General features: G+C 32.2%; 1 long non-coding RNA gene across 1 annotated transcript in view; it reads right to left on the bottom strand.

Annotated features, from left to right (window-relative positions):
* Positions 1–13,017, bottom strand: part of LOC131495099 (uncharacterized) — a 63,404-nt gene that overhangs the window by 49,765 nt on the left and 622 nt on the right. Inside the window, exon 2 of the long non-coding RNA XR_009253761.1 lies at positions 9,824–10,013. This is a non-coding gene — a long non-coding RNA (uncharacterized LOC131495099). The remainder of the gene's footprint in view (positions 1–9,823; positions 10,014–13,017) is intronic.

Raw genomic sequence — 13,017 nt, 5'->3', positions numbered from 1 at the left:
AAGTCTACATTGCATGAGGACTTGGTCCTTCCTCACTTCTTTTAATTTTACTACTCTCTTCCCCTTCTGTTTTCCCCATCTGCCTTAGTTCATCTGGGCTGCTATAACAAAATGCCATAAACTGGGTGGTTTATAAATGACAGAAATTGATTTTTCATGGTTCCATAGTCTGCAAAATCAAAGATCAAGGAACAGATTGTGTCTCTAGTGAAGACCCGCTTCCCGGCATATACATGGCTTTTAGCTATGTCCTCACATGGTGGAAGGGACAAGGAAGCTTTATCAGCTTATTGTATAAAGACACTGATCCCATTCATGGGAGTTCCATGCTCATGACCTAATCACCTTCCAAAGACCCCACTTACTAATACCATTACTTTGGGGGTTAATATTTCAACATGTGAATCTGAAGGGAACACAAATATCCTGACCATAGCGCAGGACATTGAAAACAAAACTGTGAGTACCCTTTCCTTACTACTCACATATTATTCTTAATCTTTTGTAATCTAGTACCCCTGCCTCATCTATTTCGGGACACCTTCCATTTTTCCACCCCATTTTTCTCAGTCTTGAATGGGTCGTCTGAAGCCATACATAAGCTGAGGGTTAAAGTTTGGTACTTTGATATTCTCACTAGATGCTAGAGGTCAGCCCAGCAATTCAGCATATTTTACAGGGTGATGGATAATATATTGGAGCAGGCACATAGCTAAATTCATTCTCTTCACCTCATCTTCACCTAATCGGAATTAGTTAAAAGATGGCGATGCCTACAACGGTCCTGGAAGATTATTGAACACAAAGCCATCCAGTGGGGCAAATGGGCCTTTATTTATGTACCAATGGTAAAATAAGGTTAAGAGGCACCCTATAATAGAGTATGCACTAGGCGCTATGGGGACACGGAATATACAACATAATTGAGTCCTAATTGAGTGGGGAGGCAACCACAAGGAGGCTAAGAGATCAATATTTAAGAATGGTTGCAAATAGTCACTTGAATTGTTGAGAGAAAAGAGAGATTCAGATATTGCTTCTCTAACATTAATGCGATCAAATGCACTAGTCTGTTCACAGCTCCTTCTGATCTCCCCATTTATTTCTAAGCAAATTATAAATTTCTAAATCTAGCATAGAGACCACCCAACCTGCTTTTCTAGACACCTAAACATTCTCCACAACATAAAGTACTCACCATTTTCTATACCAAAAATGTATTTTCTCATTGTTCTTGCTTCCTTGTCTTTTTTCCCCCAAATATCTTCTTAAATGTTTATACATTTTGAAAATATAATCACCAATTATTGCCTCTCTAATTCTCCCTTATGGGGTAATTGTTTCTATACTATGATAATTTTCCATTGTATTTAAAAGACATATCACACAGAACCAATGCTTCACAGTAAAGAACCACATCTTAGCCATTTTTTGTGTGTTCCTCACAATCTAAAGAAATAATGCCTTTAAAACATTACCTTTTCAATACATTGTGGACCAATATATAGCTTGATCAATAAGTTTTCCTAAGAAATACAGTTCTGCTCATTTTGTTTTAGTTAAGAAAGTCATTCAAAATTTTAGCCCTAGACTTCCATGAGTTTTTATAAGATTCTTAGTTAGTTACCTCATGATTAACCTAACACAACATTATTCTAAAAACAAACTGGACAAGCTAGATGCACTACAAAAGCCAAGGGCTTGCAATGAATCTCAGTATAATTACCTCATATAATTTTTACAACAGAATACAAAATGGGCCAAGGTGGAAAATATTGCTTATCACTTTGGAAAGGCAAAGTTCCATATTACTCAAGATAAAACTGCTTTCTCTTAAAGGGGCCCCAAACATTTGAAACAGAAAACAAAGGACAAAATATTTACCCAATTTATATGCTATTCAGTACATTAAGGAATAAATTCTTACAGTCATAGCTAACATAGAAGTTTTGGAGGGGGAAGTAATGTATTTTAATCCTAGTCATTGTTTTTTAGACATTATTTACTCTATAAAATGTACGGAAGCAGCCTGTATTCGCTGTTGACCTCTTATGAACTCCTTTCATAAAACCTAAAAACTTTCAATACTACAAATGGATTTTAATGCCTTAGTTTTATATTTTATAGGGACATCAAAAGACCTCTCTTTGATTTTGTTTTTCCCTAAATACTGATCCTACACCAAAGTGTCCACCATGGGCCAAGCAGTGGGTTTCTCTGAAAACACTACATATCTAAGAGACAATAGGGGGGTTAATAAAATTTTCAAGTTAGAAATGTTATAATAGGCATGTGTTTCCATTCATAAAGTATGTCTTGAACACACACAAACTATCCTTTGTCATCTGTTTCTGCCCCATTTCGAAATTATTCTCTGCTATTAATTAGAAGTGACTACAATTTGATTAATCTCAAACATGTGTCACATATAAACAATGTGGGGAACTGCACTGAATAGTTTTTCACTTAGAGTATGCATGGTGTTCATAGAAAGAAGCCAAACCTAGTTGTTAAAATAATTTGAAATCTAATATTATCACACAAAGAGAATATTGTCAATATCGTATTCTAGTTTATTTCAAGTATTAAATTCATAGAAGAGCCTGATTATATATAGTTTCTTAGGCTCAGAATCTAAAACTTCAGTGAACTTTTCTCTCTTGTATTACTACTAAAACTCTCATTTCTGGAATCTATTTCTCCACCTTGAGAAATTACTTGACTTTGGTCCCTGTTTGGTTTTTAATTTAACTCTTTCGGCAAAAGCTTCCGATATCTCCAAACTCACAGTGGACAAATACACATTGCCTTAGCTTAGAGAAAGGAAAGTTTCAATTAACAAGGGAAAAATGTCTTTTTTGCTTAATTTAAAGTATCATTATTAATATAGGATATGTACTAAAACACTCATTTTTCAAAGTGCTAATTAAATTTCCATAAATGCACTAAGCCTTTAACCAGATTATAAAAGAAAAATTAGATGATAAAGTAGTTGTGATTTAAGAAACAATGATTCCATTTAGGTTTTTCTGTTCAACTTTCTAACAAAAAAATGTTTTTCTTTCTTATTACACAGCCTGCAGTAATAAGTGAAATATAATCCTAATTAATTTTTCCTACAGCTGTATATAAATCAATAGCTGCAACATCCCAAAGGAAACACACACTGCACGGTCCTCCAGGTTCCTAATGAATGCAAATGGAATGACCTTTTTCTGACAACTATGAATATTATTTCACGATTTCACCATTGAAATAGCTGCCGTCAGCAATTCATACAGCAAACATGGAGACTACAATAGTTGTAAATAACTATTCATTATGGAAAGAAGGGAATGGAAAAAACTGAGCCAGAGTTAAGCAACTTTTAAGCCTCAAGCTTCATTTTTATGTTTCATCTTGCTATGAAAATTGTCTTAAATGTAACCAATCTTCATTTCAGTTCTTTCTCTTCTATTTTAGGGAAAAAATAGGTTAAAATGATTCAGTGCTTTATGTCATTGAATTGAGAAGTTCGGTATTGGAATACTTTTTTTTAAATGAAGTAAAATCAATCGGTAATATTGTAAAGCTCTTAAATACTACATTCAAGTTATTAGGAGACTATGGTTATCTTCCATCAGAAAAAGCTGCTGGAAAAATATGTGCAGAAACCCTTGTTGGTGTACTTATCATGACACAATACTGTTCATGCAGTGAGCATGCAGATGATTTTAGAAGCTGTGGAAACACAATGACATAAGGAGGACACATGTGAGAACCTGAGAAAAGGTGGGAGTAATTAAATCACATTACTGTCCACTTTGACTGAAGAACCGCTTTACTCCAAAATACAATAAAGCTGCATGTACTTACACTAAATCATATTCAGTTTGCCACAAAACTTCATTATAGCCATGATGATGTCTCATTAAGTAGAAGTTAAACTCCAATTTTATAAGAAAAGTAATTAAATATGTTAAACCTAATTCTGCGGGTCATACATCTATATACTGAAAACTCCCATTGGAGTTCACTAGAGCCAAGAATATAATTAGCCAGTGGAGTTCAAACACTCATTGAAAATAGGACTTCTCAAATTGCAACCGGTTTCAAAAAGGGACTCACAACAAGAATACTCCATTTCCATACAACTCCAAAAATATCTCTTCCACCCCCATTCTGTAATTAATTTTATATGCAGGGTTGCAGACTACTATCCTCTAATCATTTGATATCCCAAATATGCATTAGTGACATGAGGAGAATATAATGATAGATATTAACTTACTTTGGTAAGTAGTTGTACTATTTTAGTCTAGAATCAGCTTTCTATACTTTCAAATCTGAGAACTATTCAAACCCCAAGCAATTTCTTGGAAGAGTTGAGATAGCATTTCTGTGCTCGTTGTTTGGCAGTATCAGGCATAGATGGCATTTTTTTACCTGCATTAAACAATATCCACTTGATGACATCTCCTAAAGATGTCTATACTCCCACACCTGTAATGCTTTCATGTTCAAAATGAATCCCTGCTACATCTCACTCAATATTGATCTTTAAGGCATTTCTCCCAATCCTTTTCCCAGTGTGGTCACTGAACGGCATCAGAGTTCAATAGGAAGATCAGCTGCTCATCCACTTTTTGCTAAAGCAATTTGTATTATGGATTTATTTTAGCAGTCTACAGTGGCAGTTGCTGTTTTTACTATTTAAATGCTTTGATTATCTGACCTTGCTTACTTTATCTTTCTAAGTGCTATGCATGGGCTTTAACATGATCAATAAGTGGGGATTCCTCTACAGGATTATGCTGAAATCAATCTCAATTCAGACTTTTTGTATTTTATGTTTATTACTTGATCTGTCTTAATTGCATTTCTTGTTTTGGTAAATAAGTTTAAAACACATACATGATTATACAGGTAAGTCTTCCAAGAGCCACACGCATTATTAAAATAACCTGTACTCTTTGTACATTCTTTTCTTCATTCTTTCAATGTGAAGGAGGAAATACTTAATTCCTAGATATTTTATTCAAACATCTTTTCATTATAAATAAAGACCTGTTCCATTAGAAGAATAACATAGTTACATATATGCAAGTAACTGAAAAATCTTGAAGCGCATTAATATGCAATACTCACTGTGATAACTATGGAACTTCAAAGAGCTGTTTTTACGTACAGATTGCACATAAACATGTTTATAAAACTTGTCACAGAATAAATTAAATCATCGTAGAAGAAAAACTAAAGCAATAATTGTGTCTTTGAAAATCAATAGGAAAAAACTATGAACTTGCTGAATATCATTAAAAAATTAATATGCAATATAATATGAAAAACTTATCAGTTTCATACTTTCATTACCAGTTTTACACAATTTTTAATTTTGGATTAAAAACGGCAGTAAATTGGAAGCCTAAAATGCTTTGCATACTCTTAAAATCAAATCTATGAACTTTAAAACCAAAATTCCATAGTAATGATCAATAATATTAAATAAAAATAAACTCTTAAAATTAACTGTATAAGGCACAAATGCCATGGAATATGAATTATCACACACAATTCTTAGAACTTGCTAAATCTTTGGTTTAATTTAGTCATATTTTATATCTTCTGGGCTGGTGTAGTCACATGAAGTTCTTGAATTTTGTCTCTGGATCAACTTATTCTAACGTGATTTTTCAACATCATAATTAAAAGAAATGCAAATGTGAGTTAGAAAAAGGAACAGATGTAAACTTCTTTTAAAAAATCCCTTTCTTCAAATCCAATATAATGTCTAAATATCTCTGTCACCAGCTCTTACATAAAATTACAGTGCAATATTTTCCACATATGTAAAGTATAAAATCTGCAGTTTGCTCCAGTGACCAAAAATGTGATCAGTGAAGAACCTGAGGTAAATAAACATATGATTATACACAGAATATTTGCCATATGTTCACCTGTGCAAATACAACATTATTTTGCTTAAATAACTTTAAAAACTCTCACAGGCCTAGAGAAATATCACATATGTCCAATAGGCATATATTCACATTTCCATACTTTGAAATTATTGGCCAAATGATTTAGCATTTAATAATTTTCACTTCAGACCAAATTATAGACTAACAGTACAATAATTTTCCTTCTCCTGTTCACATTAAATAAGATAGAAAATGTTAATGAATGAAAACAAAGCCATCACAAGATAATTTATTTTAATAGTTACAAGCATGAAGTTAGGGCAGGAAAATTAAGATGCTTAAACATGAAAAGAATGAGGACAATATGAGTAAGTTTAATTACCAAATAGTTGCTGTAATGGTTTTTCCTAAAACTGTCATAACCAGCTAGTTCCTTTCTACTGTTTGCGATAGAATAGTACTTAAGAGAAGTCATTTTCCAGAAAGTTTTGCATCTCTGTAGATCATAACCCTGGCAAGACATGTCCATACTTTTTTCCTCAAGTGGGTAAATGTTAAGAGAGAAGAATCCAAGTTTCATGATGCAGCAACACAAAGCTGGGAAGCGAAAATTATGTTGCAGCAGAGTCCTGAAAATATGACTGTAAAAGTTAATCAATAAAATGTCTATTCCTGTCTATTCACTGGAGGCCCCAGCTGCATAGCTTCACTCAATCGATACTACAAATTATTACGATTTCCAGGTTCCCACTGGACATTCAGAACAAATCTTTCAAGTGTAACAGGCTTATACTGAGTATATGGTGTGTGTTCTCTACATTTAGTTCAAAAAGAGAGGAGAAAAATAAAATCTAAATCCTATATGCTCTTTTAACAATTCAACTTTATGGAACCAACAACTTACAAGTCACATTTTAGTGTTAAAAACAATCTTCCCTTTGATTGCCAAATGTTTTACTACTTTTTTAACTGTTTCATATTTAGTTAAGAAATGACTTAATCTGGTAATAGATATTGGTGGTATGGTGTTGGAACTTGGCTACTTCTGAATGACTATTCCAATTAAATGAATGGAGGAAATCATTTTGAGATAATTACTTATCAAAAAGTCACTTGGAGACATTATCACTGTTAGAAAGATGAATGTGGAAACTTGACATATATTGCAAATTGGAACAAGCCTCTTAAAATACACATTCTAGTTATTGTTTTTATGATTTATATTAGCACATTTCAAAAATTATGTTTCGAGTTTTCATTTTTTCCTATTTTTGTAAGATAAAATAAAATCATGATTTCTCAGGTGAGTTTCTTTTTTTTTGAAAAAAAAAAAAAAAAGCCCCAGAATGCTTCATTCTAGTGAGATTCTCTGCTCTCCATAGCAAAATTCAACCATGATTGCAAATTCTAGACACTACTCAGGTCTTTGACCTTAACTTTCTATACATTTTACCCTGCATCAGTTAGTCAAGATCCAAAGACTTTTCCAAATAAAGGAATGACTGGGTGAGAGAACTCACTATGATATTCTCATGCTATATGACATCTGATGTGGCTCTTCCTTTTTCTGACTGGTGAATACCCTGTGTCAGACAGTGCCCAATACCAAAACAATTAATAAATCTGACCAACTGAGGCCACCTGTGGATTGAGTGGAAAAAACAATAAAAATGAATAAACTAAGTTAGGACTTTTTACTTTGGTAAGGCTGGAAAGGCTTTGATTTTATTACACATTTAAACAGTAATATGTTTTTTCACGTTAAGACACATATCTAGCATGTAGGCATACCCTGTGACAATGTATATTGAGGTTACATTAAAAAAAAAAAAAAGATGAACTAGTTTCCCTTAAACAACCATTGGTTTGATTATGGTCATGTGTCAGTCTCTTTAAATTCAACAAGTTTTGTAACATGTCATAATAATATATATAATTGTTTTGACTTCTAACATTTAGTTGCTAAAACCCATTGTAAATAGCTAGGCAAAAAAATACTGTTATAATTTTAACTACTCTCGTAGGTGATATTTATACACCTTACCAGCAATTGCACATTGAGAGAGAATAGTACTTAATTTCATGATCAAGCTGTATTGGGAAATAAAACAGATACATATAGATCAAGTATATAGAACTTAAGTTTAGTCTTTCATTGTTATTTAACTGGATGAATTGCTTCCTGAATTATTTAATTCTAAAAAGCCAAGATTGGAAGCAGATCTTTGCATGCCAGTTTTCAGATGAAAATTATATATTTTTTGTGAGTGTACTGAATAATATGCCTTTATAGTGGCATTTAACTGTAGAAAAAATGTTGGCATTATTTTACTAACATTAAGTTAACATGTACCACTATCATTAGCTTTATATTAGTGTTCACAAACATTTTTATATATTTCTTGTTATCTAAATATATCTTAAGTATATTATTCCCCTAATATAATCCAGCTTTTTAAAAGACCATAATATTTACAGCAATAGTACATTACTATAGCCATTCCCAAAGAAACCTTGCCCAATATGCTTTTAATTCTTGGTACCAATTTCTACCTTTTTAATATTTGTGAAATGTGGTTTTTTGTTGTCTGAGTTCTGGCAGCTGACTGAAGGTACATTAATGGTAAACAGGGTTTATCTGAGTGTTTAATTTTATTTAGAAGCCTATAAAATGTCATCCTAGGTTGTAAAATTATTTTTAGTGCCTTCTAATATTAAACCATTGGATGAAAACACAGGAATAAATTCCTCATGAATAAATTTAAAATATTTTACTTTTACATTTTAGCATTATTAGTTAACATTATAAACCATAAATCAGAAAAAGAATTTCAGCATTCATCCTATGTAATATTTTGAAATCCTACTGATAGATATATTAAGATATGCAGTAAGTAATTAAAGTTTAGAATTTGGCTTCCAAAGATTAGTTAATATCAAATGCTTTTTTAGTTCTGGCCCCAGGATTGTGTTCAAAGGGTGAGTGACAGAAGAGGAAAAAAAAAAAAAAGTTCAGGTATGTGTGCTTTATCTAACTGTGATTACTCAATTTAACCAGTGTTCGGTGAGTAAAGTGTAATTCTTGACAAATAGAGAGAGAGAGAGAGGAAGGGAGATGGGAGAGAGGAAGAAAGAAGAGAGAGGTTCATCTGGGCTATGCTACTTTTAAAAAATTATTTCTAAAAAAACCGTAAGAAAGTCAAGCAAAAGGCAGAAAGGATAGAATATCTAATTATCAGACACTCAAAAAAAAAAAAAGACTAACGTTTATTTGAAAAGTAAATGATAAAATCTGAAAACAGTATTAAGCATAATAATCACATGAAGATTTAGATTATGAAAGCAGAAATTAACTACTGGAGATGTTTCACTAAGACAATTTTCATGAATGTTTGAAAACAGTATAGATCTTTATTACTTTTCTTCATAGTTCCTTACATGCCTCAGTGGTCTGACCAAAAAACTCTACTCTAAATGTCTCTCCATTTAATAGTGTCTTGCTTAGAGCTGCTACTTTAACAAAAAAGAAAGGCAACAAGAGCCATATGTAACCTTTGGACTCCAAAAGGAGAAAGATGAAAATACCATTGGCAGATAGGTGCTACAGAAACACAGTGTATTCTTTCTCTTGCATCTTACCTTGAACATTTCTTGATAGTTAACAAGAAAGTTGAGCGCCACATCATTATTTAGAATCAGAATAGGACAGTCACACTGTTCAGCATGTCCCACTTCAGTTAAGAAATGATGCAAATTTAAAGTCTATCTATTTTGGAACGAACAATTTATTGAACAGTCTAGCCCATTTACACATACCCTTTTGCAAGACAGAGAGAGTTAAATATTAAGCAACGAAAGTCAAAGGACTGACTTGATTTTAGAATGTAAAGTAAAACTTTCTGAAATACTAAAAAGCAACTCACTTGTAATCATTTTTTTCTTCTTCAGAAGCAATAATCCCTTCTGTCACTGTCTTCAGCTCTGCCTGGGGTTTTCTACTGTTCTGTTCTTGGCGAACTGTTTCTGCTATTTGCTCAGTTAGCTGCTCTTGAGTAGCTTTCAAGCTGGATTCCATTAGAAGAAGTTTTTCATCTTGACTGGCAAGTTCTTGGGCTGAAAGATAAAACAAGAACATTGCCTTTTAAAAAACTCAAGATAATGTGTTTTTTTTTTCTTTTGTTTTCGGTTTAAATTTTATGCGATGCAACTTTGAGGAAGATTTAAACAGATCCTTCTAGTCAAAATACAAGCTCATGCATTCCATTTTCTGATTCCTTTATTTAACGCACAAGTAAACAAAGGTATGTATGAAGGAATACAAGATGCATGTCAGTAATCTCAAGTTTATAAAACATTTGAATTCAAAAATTAGATGTCTTAATCAGACAACAATTTGTTGACTTTAATGGTGAGATTTCTGTTGCAACATAAGTGTATTAAACAGAATGACATTAACACATAGTATTTTTCTTTCTTTAGCACAGGCCTCAGATATATTTATATATATTCACACAAAGACTGATATGTTATAAATTATGCCAAAATGATGGCCTTCCACTGATTTATTTTCATGTATAATATTTATGAAATGTAAGCACTTTTTCAAGGTCATCCAATAGATGGCAGTCTTTCATTAGACCAAAGCAAACCAGGCAGTATGCTTCAGCTCTCAAAAAATAAGTGATTTAAGACAAAGACATTTTTCCTTTGTTCTTTGTTGACCGTATTCCTAGAGATATATATCTGTACATTTTGTTAGAATATTTCCCCATTAAAAAGTATTTATCTGCTTTTTATTTTCCTATTTGCCTCAAATGCGTACCATGAAAGGTGAATATTTATTTCTTTAATCATATATTTGCATATATATTTATACACGTTATGTCATATAGTACATTTTTGGAGGTATTTTTAAATATCACTGCATTTTAAATCTCATTGCATTAAAGATCATGATATTTTATGAAAATCAGTCATTTCAATCTTGTAATCTAAAATGAAGAAAAAGGAAAAAATTCTTTTAAGACCCCAAAATCAATATAAATAGAAATGGAGAAGGCCATATTTGTATAAAAACAGACCATCTTTGCTTTTAATGATTCTCATTTTATGTCCAAAAAATGATGTTTATACTAAGCTTCAATAAAGTTAGAAACCAAGGTATTACAGTCTGACATCAGAGGTATCTTTTACAGGCAACCTCGTAAAGAAGATACTCTATATAAATATTCTACATTTATCACTCATCTTTGAAGCTGAATGATGACTCCCTTATAAATTAGATCTAAGAATATCTGGTTCTCAGAATCTCTTTATAGATTTTGAGCAACTGACTGCTTATATTTTAATAAATATGTGCATACATGTTCACTTTGTTTTCCTGCAAGTGTTCAAACTGACCAGTTTTGCCCCAGAAGAAATTACAGCATCTACTATTTTTATAGCTTAAACCTGCTATATATTAACAGTTTAAATTTGTGCCTCAGGAAACCACAGAGCTAACGCAAACAGCTAAATATTTAACAAGGAAGAATGCATCACCCAGAGCTCATCTTTATTAAATTCCAAATACATCGAAATCTCTCAGAACAAATGAGTTAAATGTTTAATAATTTCAACACATGTTAAAGTGTGGGGGAAAAAAATCCAATAAAGAACTTACAATGAATGTGCTTTCAAATTAAAAAAAAAAAAAAAAAAACCGTTCAAGCTTAAAAAATATGTAAAAGAACTATGGCCCTCCCTGCCCTTGACCAAATAAAAATGTAATCAAATGAAAGCAATTGACATTTTTGCAGTGATATGTTTTTAGCATTGTTAATGTAGTTGCAAAACTGATTTGGGTGCAGCATTTTATTTTGTATGCTTTTTCACCTTTCACAATACATATTTCTTATGAAAAAAGAAAAACGCACCAAACTTTTTAAATGAGTTTTGAGGAGAATTTTTAGACATCGACATTGAGAGGTTAATGGTCTTTAAGTTAAAAGGATCTGAGCAATCAGGCTACATGTAAATGACTACGGATATAAGAATGCTGAAGGAAGTTTTTTTTTTTTTTTTTTTTTTTTTTTTTTTAAGAATCTACTTGTACCAATAGACTGTCTTCAAGACTACTTGAGTCACCTTGTGGCACATACACAAAAGAGACCTTTTGTCAACTATGCGTGATGTGGATTTTCTATGAAGTTTGCCGATTTTGAAATGACTAAGAGATTTATGCCTTACGGTTCTCCTAAGAGTCTACTCTAATTCATTATGTGCTGGTTAAAGGGGGTAAATTATTTTAAGTTTACCTATGCCTTGGACTTGAGCCCGAGTTGATCCCAAGCCAGAGGCGCTCGCAGCTGCTTGCTTTATTTACAATCCCTTTGTCAGACTTACAACTGCCCCAGGCTATAACATAGTGTACCTAATGTTCAAACTGGCAGGTAATCTTATGTCAAACATACTTCTTTGATTTAAAGTGATCAATAGATTCTTGTAAAGAGGTAATTTCTCTGATGTTTCCACCTTGCCTTTTTTACAGGTGATTCACACAAAAGCCTGCTTATATGATGTACGAACAATAAACAGAAAGCTATAATCATGTTTTTTCAGATGTTTCCGGTGCACAACGATTTTGGATCGATACTCTGTGTAATACAATTATCTGCAATGATCTGGTTGTATTGAAAAAGAATTTGCAGGAGACCTCTAGGGGGTTTTATCCAGAAACACGTATCTGGCAATGTTGTGAATAGTGGAAGGAAAAATTAAGGGGTTGACAAACGCTGTCTATTATGTACCCAGTAACTTCATTAATATTTTATTCATAAAAGTATTCTACCACAAAGTTGAGACAAACAAGCTCAAAAGTAATAATGATAATAATGTTCATAGCTTCACAGTACTTATATATATAGAACAACAACAAAAAAAAAAACCTTAACGAACATAAGACTTGAGAGAGATTCAATGTTGTGTGATTATTATGTACCATAGATTATGAGCAACATTGATTATTTATTTATGCTATGAAATGAATTCCTGTATTTCTATCTTATGTAAGTCATGTAAATACCAGTGGATGTGAAATACTTTGATGCCTCTTCAACTACTTTATTTTTTTACTAGA

The sequence above is a fragment of the Neofelis nebulosa genome, chromosome 14, assembly GCF_028018385.1.
Source record: "Neofelis nebulosa isolate mNeoNeb1 chromosome 14, mNeoNeb1.pri, whole genome shotgun sequence".
Taxonomy (NCBI): domain Eukaryota; kingdom Metazoa; phylum Chordata; class Mammalia; order Carnivora; family Felidae; genus Neofelis; species Neofelis nebulosa.
The sequence above is the reverse complement of the archived record's forward strand: the minus strand, read 5'-3'. Positions and strand labels throughout refer to the sequence as shown.